At 46.1% G+C, this 12,629-nt stretch overlaps 1 protein-coding gene across 2 annotated transcripts in view; it reads right to left on the bottom strand.

Moving 5' to 3' along the window:
- The window catches only part of MYLK (myosin light chain kinase), a 358,890-nt gene that overhangs the window by 142,560 nt on the left and 203,701 nt on the right, over nt 1-12,629 (bottom strand). The window lies entirely within an intron of this gene.

A 12,629-nucleotide genomic window follows, 5' to 3' on the forward strand; every position in this document is an offset into this window, starting at 1 on the left:
TTTAACTCCTGAACAGTTTTCATCCCCGCTGGATATTTTCCGCTGAACGAGAGAAGAGCGTCTCCAGCAAACAATCTCTCCATCCAACCCCCCCCCTCCCCCCTCCTCCTCCGTTTATATTAAAATCTTAAAAGTGTCACCATATATGGTGGTGGGAACGTATTTCTGCCTGGGTAAAGGACATGCCTGAAGCAAATGCCTCCGTCACGGGGACCTGCTGCTCCTTCAAAGAAACATATTTAGCATAATGGATCTCTAAATGTTTTATCGCACTCACAGATGGAGGCGCAGGACGCAGGGCTGAGCTGTGCACCTCCGACGCTCAATACCATATTAAGGTCTTTTCATAAGAAGAGTCGCCGGGCAGAAAATGCAGGCAGCGAGGAATCTCAGAAACTCTATTTATAGGATTTGGACTTGATGTCCTTGCCCAAGAAGTCGTTCCTCGCACTCTCACCCCCAAACCACCAAATGTCTCTAATTGCCTAAATCAGCGTCTCTCCATCACCAGCCTGCGGAGGGCAGTATGAGGGTACCAGAGAACAGTAAGGGCTCATGCATATGGTCGGACTGTAGGGTTTATGGCCACACAGTGAAAAGTGTGCCTGTATTTGTGGCTCCGATAAGCCCCCCAGAACTAGACCCCCCCCCCCCACAACCACCGGGCCAGGGTTGTGGGGAAGAGGCCCTTGATCCAGTGCCGGGACAAGTTCACCTAGAGCCCACGGTGAACATGCCAAACTGTGCCCCTCCCTCCAAGATGTATGAGCATTATTACAAATCGGCCCCCCCTCCTGAAATCCTCCCATTCAGCACAAATGTCCCCAAACAAATTACCCCTCCTAATCATCCCCCCTTCAAATTTAAACATATCCTCAGAATGTATGAGCTTTATGTGTAAGCGAAAATTGGGTAATAATCTGCACGATTACCCCCTCTAAGCATAAATTCAACCTCCTCCCAGTACATCCGCCCACCTGCTGAAATCCCCCCCTCCCAGCACTAATCTCCGCCCCCTCCATTCCCCAAATCCTCCAGCATAAATGCCCCCCCCCCAAAAAAAAATAAAAAATAAAAATATCACCCCTCTCCAGCACAAACCCCCCAAATGACACCTCCTAGCATAACTCCTCCTCCCCCATCCCCCCTCCCAACACAAATCCCCCTAAATTATCACTCCTAGCAAACACCCCAAAATGTCCCCTCCTAGAACAATTCTTACCCCTGTCGCCCCCAAATTCCCCCCCCCCCAACACAAATCTCTCCCCCCTCTCACTTCACATGAAACCACAGTGCCCAGGCCAGCCGCCCCTCCTGCCCGCCCATTGTCCCAGCCCTGGTGTAAACCTGTCCCCTCCCTTCGCCCCTCCCTTCCCCTTCCCTGGCCAGTCAGGTTGCATGCTCCAAAAAGCTCCGCTATGAATTTCTAGGGGAACTTAAATATTTTTTTGGGGGGGGGGGGGTTTGCATGAGGATTCCCTTTAAATCTTTTACTTTTTTTGCACTGGAACATGTTCCCCAGGGCAGTCCCTCCTACCCCAGGGCAGTCCCCCTCCCCAGGTCAGTCAGTACCCCCCCCCCACCCAGGGCAGTCCCTCCTACCCCAGGGCAGTCCCCCTCTCCAGGTCAGTCAGTACCCCCCCCCCCCAGGGCAGTCCCTCCTACCCCAGGGCAGTCCCCCTTCCCAGGTCAGTCAGTACCCCCCCCCCCCCAGGGCAGTCCCTCCTATCCCAGGACAGTCCCCACCATACAACTTTCACACACTTTTTGATGCGTTTTTAATTTTTTATGAATTTTTTTTTGGCCAATTTGTTGTTGGGTGGATTAAAAACCACTAAACGCAGCAAAATCATTGTAAAATCACAGCAAAAACGCACGACATGCTCTCCATGAGCCTGGGTTCACACTCGTGTGTGCAGAACACCGCATGTGATTCGTACAGGAATCGCACCACATTCCTGTACGCATCACAAGCGATGTCTATGCAGTGTGAAATCGCATTGCATCCACACTAAAATGGTGCAGTCTAACATTCAGCCTTGGTTCACACAGATGCGATGCGGGAAACCCACGAGATGCGCTGCATTTCCCTGCATCACACTGCATAATTAATCGCACGGCATCCAGGCGATCTGCTGCGGGTATCGGTGTTAGAATAATGATACCCCCAAAGCAGATCGCAAAACAAAGTGCAATTGCTAGAATCACATCGCATAGGTGTGAACACTGCACTGCGTTTTGCATTCTGTTTTGGGGTGTCGTTAAACATTCAGCCTTGGTTCACACTGATGCGATGCAGGAAACGCACAAGAGATGCGCTGCGTTTTCCCAGCATCGCACTGCATAAGCAATCACAGGGTGTGCATGCGATCTGCTGCGTGTGTCAGCATTAGATTAACGACATCACTGAAACAAATTGCAAAACGCAGTGCGATTGCCAGAACTGCACCGCATAGGTGTGAACACTGCACTGTGTCTTGCGTTCTGTTTCAGGGTGTCGTTAATCTAACATTCAGCCTTGGTTCACAATGATGCGATGTAGGAAAAGCACGATATGCGCTGCGTTTCCCCGCATTGTACTGCATAATTAATCGCACGGCATCCATGCGAACTGCTGCGGATGTCAGTGTTAGATTGACGACACCACCGAAACAGACCGCAAAATGCAGTGCGATTGCCAGAATTGCATCGCATAGGTGTAATTTGTTTTGGGGTGTCGTTAATCTAACATTCAGCCCTGGTTCATAATAATGTGATGCGGGAAACACACTAGATGCGCTGCGTTTTCCCACATCGCACTGCATAAGCAATCGCAGGGCGTGCATGCGATCTGCTGGGGGTGTTAGATTAACAACACCCCCGAAACAGATCGCAAAACACAGTGCGATTGAAAGAATTGCATCTTTTGAGGTGTCGTTAATCCAACATTCAGCCCTTCGTCCACAATGATGCGATGCAGGAAACGCACAAGATGCTCTGCATTTCCCAGCATCGCACTGCATAAGCGATTGCACGGCATCCATGCGATCTGCTGCGGGTGTTAGATTAATGACGCCTCTGAAACAGATCGTAAAACGCAGTGCGATTGCCAGAATCGCATAGCATAGGTGTGAACACTGCTCTGCTTTTTGCAATCTGTTTTCGAGGTTTTGGTAACTTAACACTCAGCCTTGGTTCACAATGATGCAATCAGGGGCTGACTGGCAACTTTCAGCCCAGGGGGCAAATAGAAACCAGAGGCCCATGGTGCAGTGACTCGGCCCCACTCTCCCTCTTCCCGTCCTCCTCCTGACCCCCATTCCAAGCTGAAGCCCTGCTCCAGGTACTCTTTACTCACCGGCTGAATATGGGTTCCCAACCTGGCCAGCAGGGGGTGGTTGGGGGGAGCTGGGGCAGCTCAGTTGGGGCTGGCCAGGGGAGGAGAGTCTCCAGTGGGGCATGGAACCGGCTTCTGCTCAGACACAGTTTACACCAGTGATGGGGAACCTTGGCACCCCAGATGTTTTGGAACCACATTTCCCATGATGCTAAACTACACTGCAGAGTGCATGAGCATCATGGGAAATGTAGTTCCAAAACATCTGGGTTACCAAGGTTCGCCATCACTGGTTTACACCATCCATGCTGGGGAGAGAGGTCTGCACTCTTTCCTAGTTTTCATCCCGCACTCAGTAGGTCAGCAGTGGGGAATTTTTACTTCTCTTCACCAGGAATCCTTTAGGCATGTCTGTGGCAGAAGCGGTGCAGCCTTTTTACAGGACATCAGAGTGGCCCAGGAGCATTTGCCCACCTGCCCCCTGGCCCAGTCCTGCCCTGGATGCAATGCAGGAAACGCACGAGATGCTCTGCATTTCCCCGCATTGCACTGCATAAGCAATTGCATGGCGTGCATGCGATCTGCTGGGGGTGTTAGATTAATGACACCTCTGAAACAGATCGTAAAACGCAATGCAATTGACAGAATTGCATAGCATGGGTGTCAACACCCATGCCATGCGATTCAGGTGCAGGAAAAAAAAAAAAAGGGTCCTGCACCATTTTGGTGCAGATGCGATCCAATTTGAGCCTTAGAAAATGTATGGCTCAAATCTCACCGCACAGACATAGCATGCGATGAGCATGGGAATGCGGTGCGATTCCTGTGCGAATCACATGCGGAGTTCCGTATGTACTAGTAGTCCAGAAATTTGCAGTTTTTGATTTGGCTCCGATTGATATAATCGTTTTATAATCAGGAGAAAATGTTAGAAATTCGATTTCCCATAAAAAATAAAATAAAGAAGAAATTTGGAGCGTCGGAACCCGGCTGCAGCAGACGAGGGCTGAGAATATAAATCTCTCCCACACATTCACGGTCCCCAGCGGGAACTCAGACTTCCTGCCATCTGCACTGCGCGGGGTTGGGCTCTCTCTGCCGTCAATGAGGGAGATCAGAGGTGAAGGGTGATATAAAACTTTGGGAGTCCAGAGGGGCCACACATAGGGCCATTCCCCCCCCCCCCCCCTCTCCACCTCTTCCTGGCTGCTTACGAAGAAGACGCAATATAAACGCAGCGATAGCACAAAGGGTCACAAAGTGTTATTTTTATGCTGCTAAAAAAAAAAAAATGTTCTCACTTCAACACCATCGCCTGGAGAGCTGCCGAATCCGGAGCTCAGAGACTCCAGAAAATCGCATGTGTACCCTTCATATTCGCTAATCCGTCACAGCAACACTGGGGAAGAGTTCTGTGAAAGCCAAACTCCGGAGACACTACAGGTGCATCTCATACAATTACAGTATCACCAAGAAGTGAATTTAATTCAGTTAGTCCCGGTTCACACTGCGACTTAGCCGCCTGACAAGTCGCACTCCATTCAAAGCAATGGAACCGTTCTAATCGGAGCAACCCAAGTCGCTCCGAGACTTAGAATAAGGTTCCTGCACTACTTTGGGGTGACTTGCATTGACTTCTATTAGAGAAGTTGTCTGCAAACCACGCTGAAGTCCTGCTGCACGGGGCGGCTTCAAAATCGGGCGACTTTAAAGCCGCCCCCAGTGCGTACAAAGCCTAATTCAATTCAGAAAGGTAAACTCCTATATTTTATATAGATGTGTTACACACAGAGTGATACATTTCAAGCATTTCTTTCTTTTAATGTTGATGATTATGGCTTACAGCGAGTGACACCCCAAAATTCATTATCTCAGAAAATTCGAATATTACATAAGACCAATTAAAAAAAAGGATTTTTAATACAGAAATGTAGGCTTAGTGAAAAGTCTCCATAGGTACTGCTGGCTGGTACTGCTGTGGGTACTGCTGGAGGATACTGCTGGCTGGTACTGCTGGTGTGCTGGTGGATACTGCTGGCAGGTACTGCTGGCTGGTACAGCTGTGGGTACTGCTGGCGGGTACTGCTGGTAGGTACTGCTGTGAGTACTACTGGCTGGTACTGCTGTGGGTACTGCTGGCTGGTACTGCTGGTGGATACTGCTGGCGGGTACTGTTGGCTGGTACAGCTGTGGGTACTGCTGGTAGGTACTGCTGTGGGTACTGCTGGCAGGTACTGCTGCGAATACTGCTGTGGGTACTGCTGGCTGGTACTGCTGGTGTGCTGGTGGTTACTGCTGGCTGGTACTGCTGGCTGGTACTGCTGTGGGTACTGCTGGTGTGCTGGTGGTTATTGCTGGCTGGTACTGCTGTGGGTACTGCTAGCTGGTACTGCTGTGGGTACTATTGGCTGGTACTGCTGGCTGTTACTGCTGTGGGTACTGCTGTGGGTGCTACTTGCTGATACTGCTGTGGGTACTTCTGGCTGGTACTGCTGGTGGTTACTGCTGGCTGGTACTGCTGGCAGAGAGTATGAGGAGCAGCACTGGAGGAAACATGTAGAACTGATGCTTCCCGTATCTCTCCTCATAGGCGGAGTGCATTGGGCATCACCCTGCCTGTGACAGGACAAAGCCGGAAACTATAGGAAGCATCGGCTCCGTTCTGACAGCTAATACAGACAGCCAGGATAATGCGCGGCACTTGCTGGTGTCAGGGAGCCGCAGCCCGCATGCAGGAGACTTGTGATATCTGTTACGGCATCAATGCGGCGTGGCATGGAGACGACCAGCCTGTGGCACTGCTGAGGTGTTATGGAAGCTCAGAATGCTTTGATAGCGGCCTTCAGCTCCTCTGCATTGTTGGGTCTGAGGTCTCTCATTTTCCTCCTGACAATACCCCACAGATTCTCTATGGGGTTTAGGTCAGGCGGCAAGTTTGCTGGCCAATCAAGCACAGTGATTTCATGATCATGTGACCAGGTATTGGTAGATTTGGCAGTGTGGGCGGTGCCAAGTCCTGCTGGAAAATGAAATCAGCATCTCCATAAAGCTGATCAGCAGAGAGAAGCATGAAGAGTTCTAGAATTTCCTGCTAGAGGACTGCGCTGACTTTGGACTTGATAAAACACAGTGGGCCAACACGAGCAGATGACACGGCTCCCCAAATCATCGCTGTGACCAGCTCCTGCTGTGATTGGACATAGCGGGAACCAATCAGCGGATCACTGTATTAGTGTCACTGGTCCCCAAAAAAGATGTCTGCCGGGACTAACAGATTGTTCTAAGGAGAGGCAAAACAAGGCAGATCGCTGTTCTGTAAGAGAGGAAGATGGAGATCTCGTGTTTTTGCCAAGCAGGAACACAGATCTCTGCCTTCCCCCCAGCCAAAGCACCTCCCCCACACAGTTGGAAAGCACTCCCTAGGAGCACACTTAACCCTTTGATCACCCCTGATGTTAACCCCTTCCCAGCCAGTGTCATTAGTACAGTGACAGTGCATCTTTTTTTTTTTATCACTGTATTGGTGTCACTGGTCCCCAAAAAAGCGTCACTTGTATCCGATGTGTCCGCCGCAATACCGCAGTCGTGCTATAAATGGATGATCACCGCCATTACTAGTAAAAAATAAAAAAATAAATAAAAATTCCATAAATCTATCCCCTAGTTTGTAGATGCAATATTGCTCACGTAAACCAATCAATATATACTTATTGGGACTTTTTTTTATTTTTTTAATAAAAAATATGTAGCAGAATACAAATTGGCCTAAAATAATGAAAACAAAATATGTTTTTTACATTTTTTTTATTGGGAATGTTATATAGTAGAAAGTAAAAAATACTGTTTTTTTTTTTCAGAATTGTTACTCTTTTTTTGTTTATAGTGCAAAAAAGGTGATCAAATACCACCAAAAAAAGCTCTATTTGTGGAAAAAAAAGGACATCAATTTTATTTGGGTACAGCGTCGCACGACCGCGCAATTGTCCGTTAAAATAATACATCACAAAAAAATGGCCTGGTCATGAAGGGGGGTAAATCTTTCGGGACTTAAGTGGTTAAACAATAAACCTGCAAGCTGATTGGTTTCTATGCAGAGCCGCCACCAGATTCTGTGTGCACCAATTTTAGTAAATCCCCCCCCCCCCCACAGTTCCTATAGGCAGCTACCCATAAAGACATATTTGCATAACTCCTCCCAAGAGCTGTCCCATTGCTTGCAGATCGAATGTTATTCATTATTAAAGACCGGATTCACAAAAATATTGCATAATGGCCAGTACACCAGTGCTGTATTTTGGCCTAGGCCAACAAGGCCCAGGCCTAGGGTGGCACTTTGCAAGGGGGCAGCAAAAAAGCTGCCCCCCCTCCACCTGAGACTCTATTGGCCACTGGTTGCTAGAGCCGCCTCTCTCGCCCCCTCTCTCTCACCCCCTCTCTCTCACCCCTCCTCTCTCTCTCATCCCCCCTCTCTCATCCCCTCTCTCTCTCATCCCCCTCTCTCTCTCACCCCCCTCTCTCATCCCCTCTCTCTCTCTCTCATCCCCCTCTCTCAATCCTCTCTCTCTCATCCCCCCTCTCTCATCCCCTCTCTCTCTCATCCCCCTCTCTCTCTCACCCCCCTCTCTCATCCCCTCTCTCTCTCTCTCTCTCTCTCATCCCCCTCTCTCAATCCTCTCTCTCTCATCCCCCCTCTCTCTCCCCCCTCTCTCATCCCCTCGCTCTCTCTCTCATCCCCCTCTCTCAACCCACTCTCTCTCACCCCCCTCTCTCTATTATCTCCCTCTCTCTCTCACTCTTTGATCCCCCCTCTCTCTCTCTCACCCTCTCTCTTTCATCCCTGCCTCTCTCTCCCCCTCTCTCTCTCATCCCCCCTCTCTCTCTCTCCCACCCCCTCTCACCACCCCTCAGCCCCCCCTCCCCCCTCGGGAGATCTCAGGGGTTCAAGCTGGGACTTGTAGTCCTTCAACTTTGGAGGGTGTCACATCCGTTAAAAAAGGAGTGGGACAAATTTACATAGGAGGGGGGGGCGCCCAATTTTAGTCTTGCCTAGGGCAGCACAAAACCAAAATACACCACTGCAGTACACAGGGGCTGAGCATAATAGGAAATAAATAGATACAATGTTCATTAGCTCCATCTAGTGGCCACAAAGTCGTATTTTCCTGATTCACTTTGTTCTGTATGACTGAATAACATTTCACCTGTAGAGAATTGTTCTCTGCGCTGTTTGATGTCAGGTCATGTGATCAATGCCAAGTTACTTGTCACCTGATCTCTGCCAATGGGGAGGATCACAGTTCGTGTACATAAATCCCATCAATTCTAACACAGGCACTGACCTGCAAGCTGCAACTTTACCGGCCCTGTGCTGTGAAATGGAGCTGAACAGAACAAGTTGATACCTGAAGGGACAGAGCGCCCTTCCGTTCTCCTCCCAGAGACAGGACTGCATGAATTAGTCGGTTGCACACAGGCTGCCAATAAGCATGCCGGCCTCGTAGTTACAAATCTCAGCTTGCCATCCAAACTAGACATGAAATTTGGAGGAATTTTTAGTTATTCTGAAATTTGGAAGTATCTCAATTTCCGAATGACAATAGTAAGGAATTTATACGAATCTGAAATAACAAAACGCAATTTCGGACGAAATTCCAATAGTTTTTGAATGAAATTTGAATTTTCGAAGAGATAAAAATATAATAGAAAATAAAGGAATAGAATAGAAAAGAATATATTACAATATAAAATAATATAACATAATCGAGTAAAAGAGAATGCAAAATAAAAGAATAGAAAAAATAGAATAGGAAATAAAAGAACAGAATAAAATAGAATATAAAATAAAGGAATATAATGGAAAATAAAAGAACAGAACAACATAGAATAGAAAAATGCATAGAATAGATTAGAATTAAAAAAAAAAAAAAAACAAAGAATAAAATATAAAGAATAAAACCAAATTTGAAATAAATAAATTTGAATAGAATAAAAAAAGGAATAGAATAGATTTGAACTGAATAGAATAGAATAAAAAAGAAAAACCAACAGAATAGAATGAAATAGAAACAATATAACCATCTTCCAAAATTCGAAATTTGAATAGAATGGAAAAGAATAGAAAATAAAAGAATATAAATAAATAAAAGTAAAATATAGTAAAAAAGAGTAGAACAGAATACACAAAAAAAATTTGAAAATAATAAAAAAGGAAAAGAATAGAAAAGAAAAGAATACAATAGAAAAGAATAGAATAGAAAAAAACAACAGAATATAATAAAATAGAAAGAATATACCCTTCTTCCAAAATTAGCATTTAGAATATAATATATTTGAATAGAATGGAAAAGAATAGAAGAAACAATAGAATGAATATACCTATATAAACATCTTCCAAAGTTTAAATTTGAATAGAATATAATAGAAAAGTAAAGAATATAAAATAAAAGAATAGAATAGAAAAAAAGGAATAGAATAGAGAAGAATATAATAGAATATAAATAAATAGAATACAATAGAGTAAAACAGACCAGAATGCATAAAAAAATGGAAATGGAAAATAAAGTCAAAGAATAGAAAATAAAAGAACAGAATAAAATAGAATAGAAAATAAAAGAATAGAATAAATTAGAATAAAAAAAAGAATAAAATATAGAGAATCTAATCATCTTCTGAAATTCAAATTTTAAACAGAATAAGTTTGAAAAGAATAAAAAAAGAAATAGAATAGAAAAGAAAATAGAATAGAATAGAATAGAACAGAAAAGAATAGAAAAAAATAGAATAAAATAGAAAGAATATAAACCTTTTTCAAAAATTTGAATTTTGAAAAGAATAAAAGGAATAGAATAGAATGGAACACAATAGAAAAGAATAGTCTAGAAATTAGAATAGACTAAAAGAATAGAATAAAATAGAATAAATATAATAATTTTCCAAAATTCAAATAGAATGGAAAAGGATAGATTAGAACAGAATAGAAAATAAAAGCATAGAATAAAGAAACAAACAAACAACTGAATAGAATAAAATAGAAAGAATATAACCATTTTCTGAATTTCAAATAAAATACATTTGAAAAAATTGGACATAGAATAATAGAATAGAAAATAATAGATTATAATAGAAAAGAAAAGAATAGAATATACAATAGAAGAATAGAATAGAAAAAAGAACATAACCATCTTTCAGAATGTGAACTTCAAAGACAATAAATAAAATTTCGAATGGAATTCGATTCGTTTTGCATTTTCTAAATTTGGTCGAATTGAGTTCAATTCGACAAAATTTGTAAAATTTGAATGGATTCGAATTCGAATAAACGACTTTATGTAAATAACGAATCTAAATGACTGTGGTTCCTTCTGCTCACGTCTAATCCAAGCTGTCCTTGGATCCCCCCGGTATGAAATCTCTATAATGTAGAAGAGAAATTTTATGCAAAATACTAAAAATAGACGCATCAGACATCAGTTTATAGAATTACAATCTGCTACAAATGTAATTATTTAGTTTTGCGGCTCGAACATTCCGGTGATGGGAGATTCATTTGTCACCGGAGGCGCACTTTGGGCAGAGATGATACAAAAGGTGCCTCCAACACCCGAGGAGAACTGAGTGCTGATTGGTTGCTGTGGCTCATAGCACTTTGTACAGTATATGTGGGACGGCACATGTTAGGCACATGAAGCTGTAGAAGTGTTCTCATGAGATTGATGACCCCACAGCCGCCCCCCCCCCCCCATCCTTTTCTTTTTCTTATCATACAGTCACCTTCCCTACAGCCACTGTCCTTACAGTCACCTTCCCTACAGTCACCGTCCTTACAGTCCCCGTCCCTACAGTCCCCGTCCCTACAGTCACCGTCCCTACAGTCACTGTGTCCCTACAGTCACCGTCCCTACAGTCACCGTCTCTACAGTCACCGTCCCTACAGTCACCTTCCCTACAGTCACCGTCCCTACAGTCACCGTCCCTACAGTCATCGTCCCTACGGTCACCTTCCCTACAGTCACCATCCCTACAGTCACCGTCCCTACAGTCACCGTCCCTACAGTCACCGTCCCTACAGTCACCTTCCCTACAGTCACCGTCCCTACAGTCACCTTCCCTACAGTCACCGTCCCTACAGTCACCGTCCCTACAGTCACCGTCCCTACAGTCACCGTTCCTACAGTCACCGTCCCTACAGTCACCGTCCCTACAGTCACCTTCCCTACAGTCACCGTCCCTACAGTCGCCGTCTCTACAGTCGCCGTCCCTACAGTCACCATCCCTACAGTCACCATCCCTACAGTCCCCTTCCCTACAGTCCCCTTCCCTACAGTCACCGTTCCTACAGTCACCGTCCCTACAGTCACCGTCCCTACAGTCACCTTCCCTACAGTCACCGTCCCTACAGTCACCGTCCCTACAGTCACCCTCCCTACAGTCACCCTCCCTACAGTCACCATCCCTACAGTCACCATCCCTACAGTCACCATCCCTACAGTCACCCTCCCTACAGTCACCGTCCCTACAGCCACTGTCCCTACAGTCACCATCCCTACAGTCACCCTCCCTACAGTCCCCTTCCCTACAGTCACCGTCCCTACAGCCACCGTCCCTACAGCCACCGTCCCTACAGTCACCATCCCTACAGTCACCTTCCCTACAGTCACCGTCCCTACAGCCACCTTCCCTACAGCCACCGTCCCTACAGTCACCGTCCCTACAGTCACCGTCCCTACAGTCACCCTCCCTACAGTCACCATCCCTACAGTCACCCTCCCTACAGTCACCTTCCCTACAGTCACCGTCCCTACAGTCATCATCCCTACAGTCACCTTCCCTACAGTCACCTTCCCTACAGCCACCGTCCCTACAGCCACCGTCCCTACAGTCACTGTCCCTACAGTCAAGCACAGAGGTGGAAGCATGATGCTTTGGGGCTGTTTCTCTGATAGAGGTACAGGCCGACTTTGCCGCATTGAGGGGCCAATGGGCGGGGCCATGTATTGTAAAATCTTGGATGAGAACTTTCTTCCTTCCCTCAGCCAGAACACTGAAGATGGGTCATGGATGGGTCTTCCAGCATGACAATGACCCAAGGCAACAAAGGAGTGGCTCAAGAAGAAGCACAGATATCTGTGTGTTGGTAAATCTGGCTGGATTTCTCGTACATACACTTCTCAGGCACACCCAGAGCCGGGTCAAGGGGTGGGCAGGAGGGGGAGGCTGCCCTGGGTGCAGACGGGCAAGAATAGACACAGGGCAGTACACCCATACTACAGAATGTATTAACAGTGGGGGAGGGGGCCCAATTCTGGACCCTGGG

This window comes from Pelophylax lessonae (genome assembly GCF_965119305.1).
Source record: "Pelophylax lessonae genome assembly, chromosome: 6".
Lineage (NCBI taxonomy): Eukaryota > Metazoa > Chordata > Amphibia > Anura > Ranidae > Pelophylax > Pelophylax lessonae.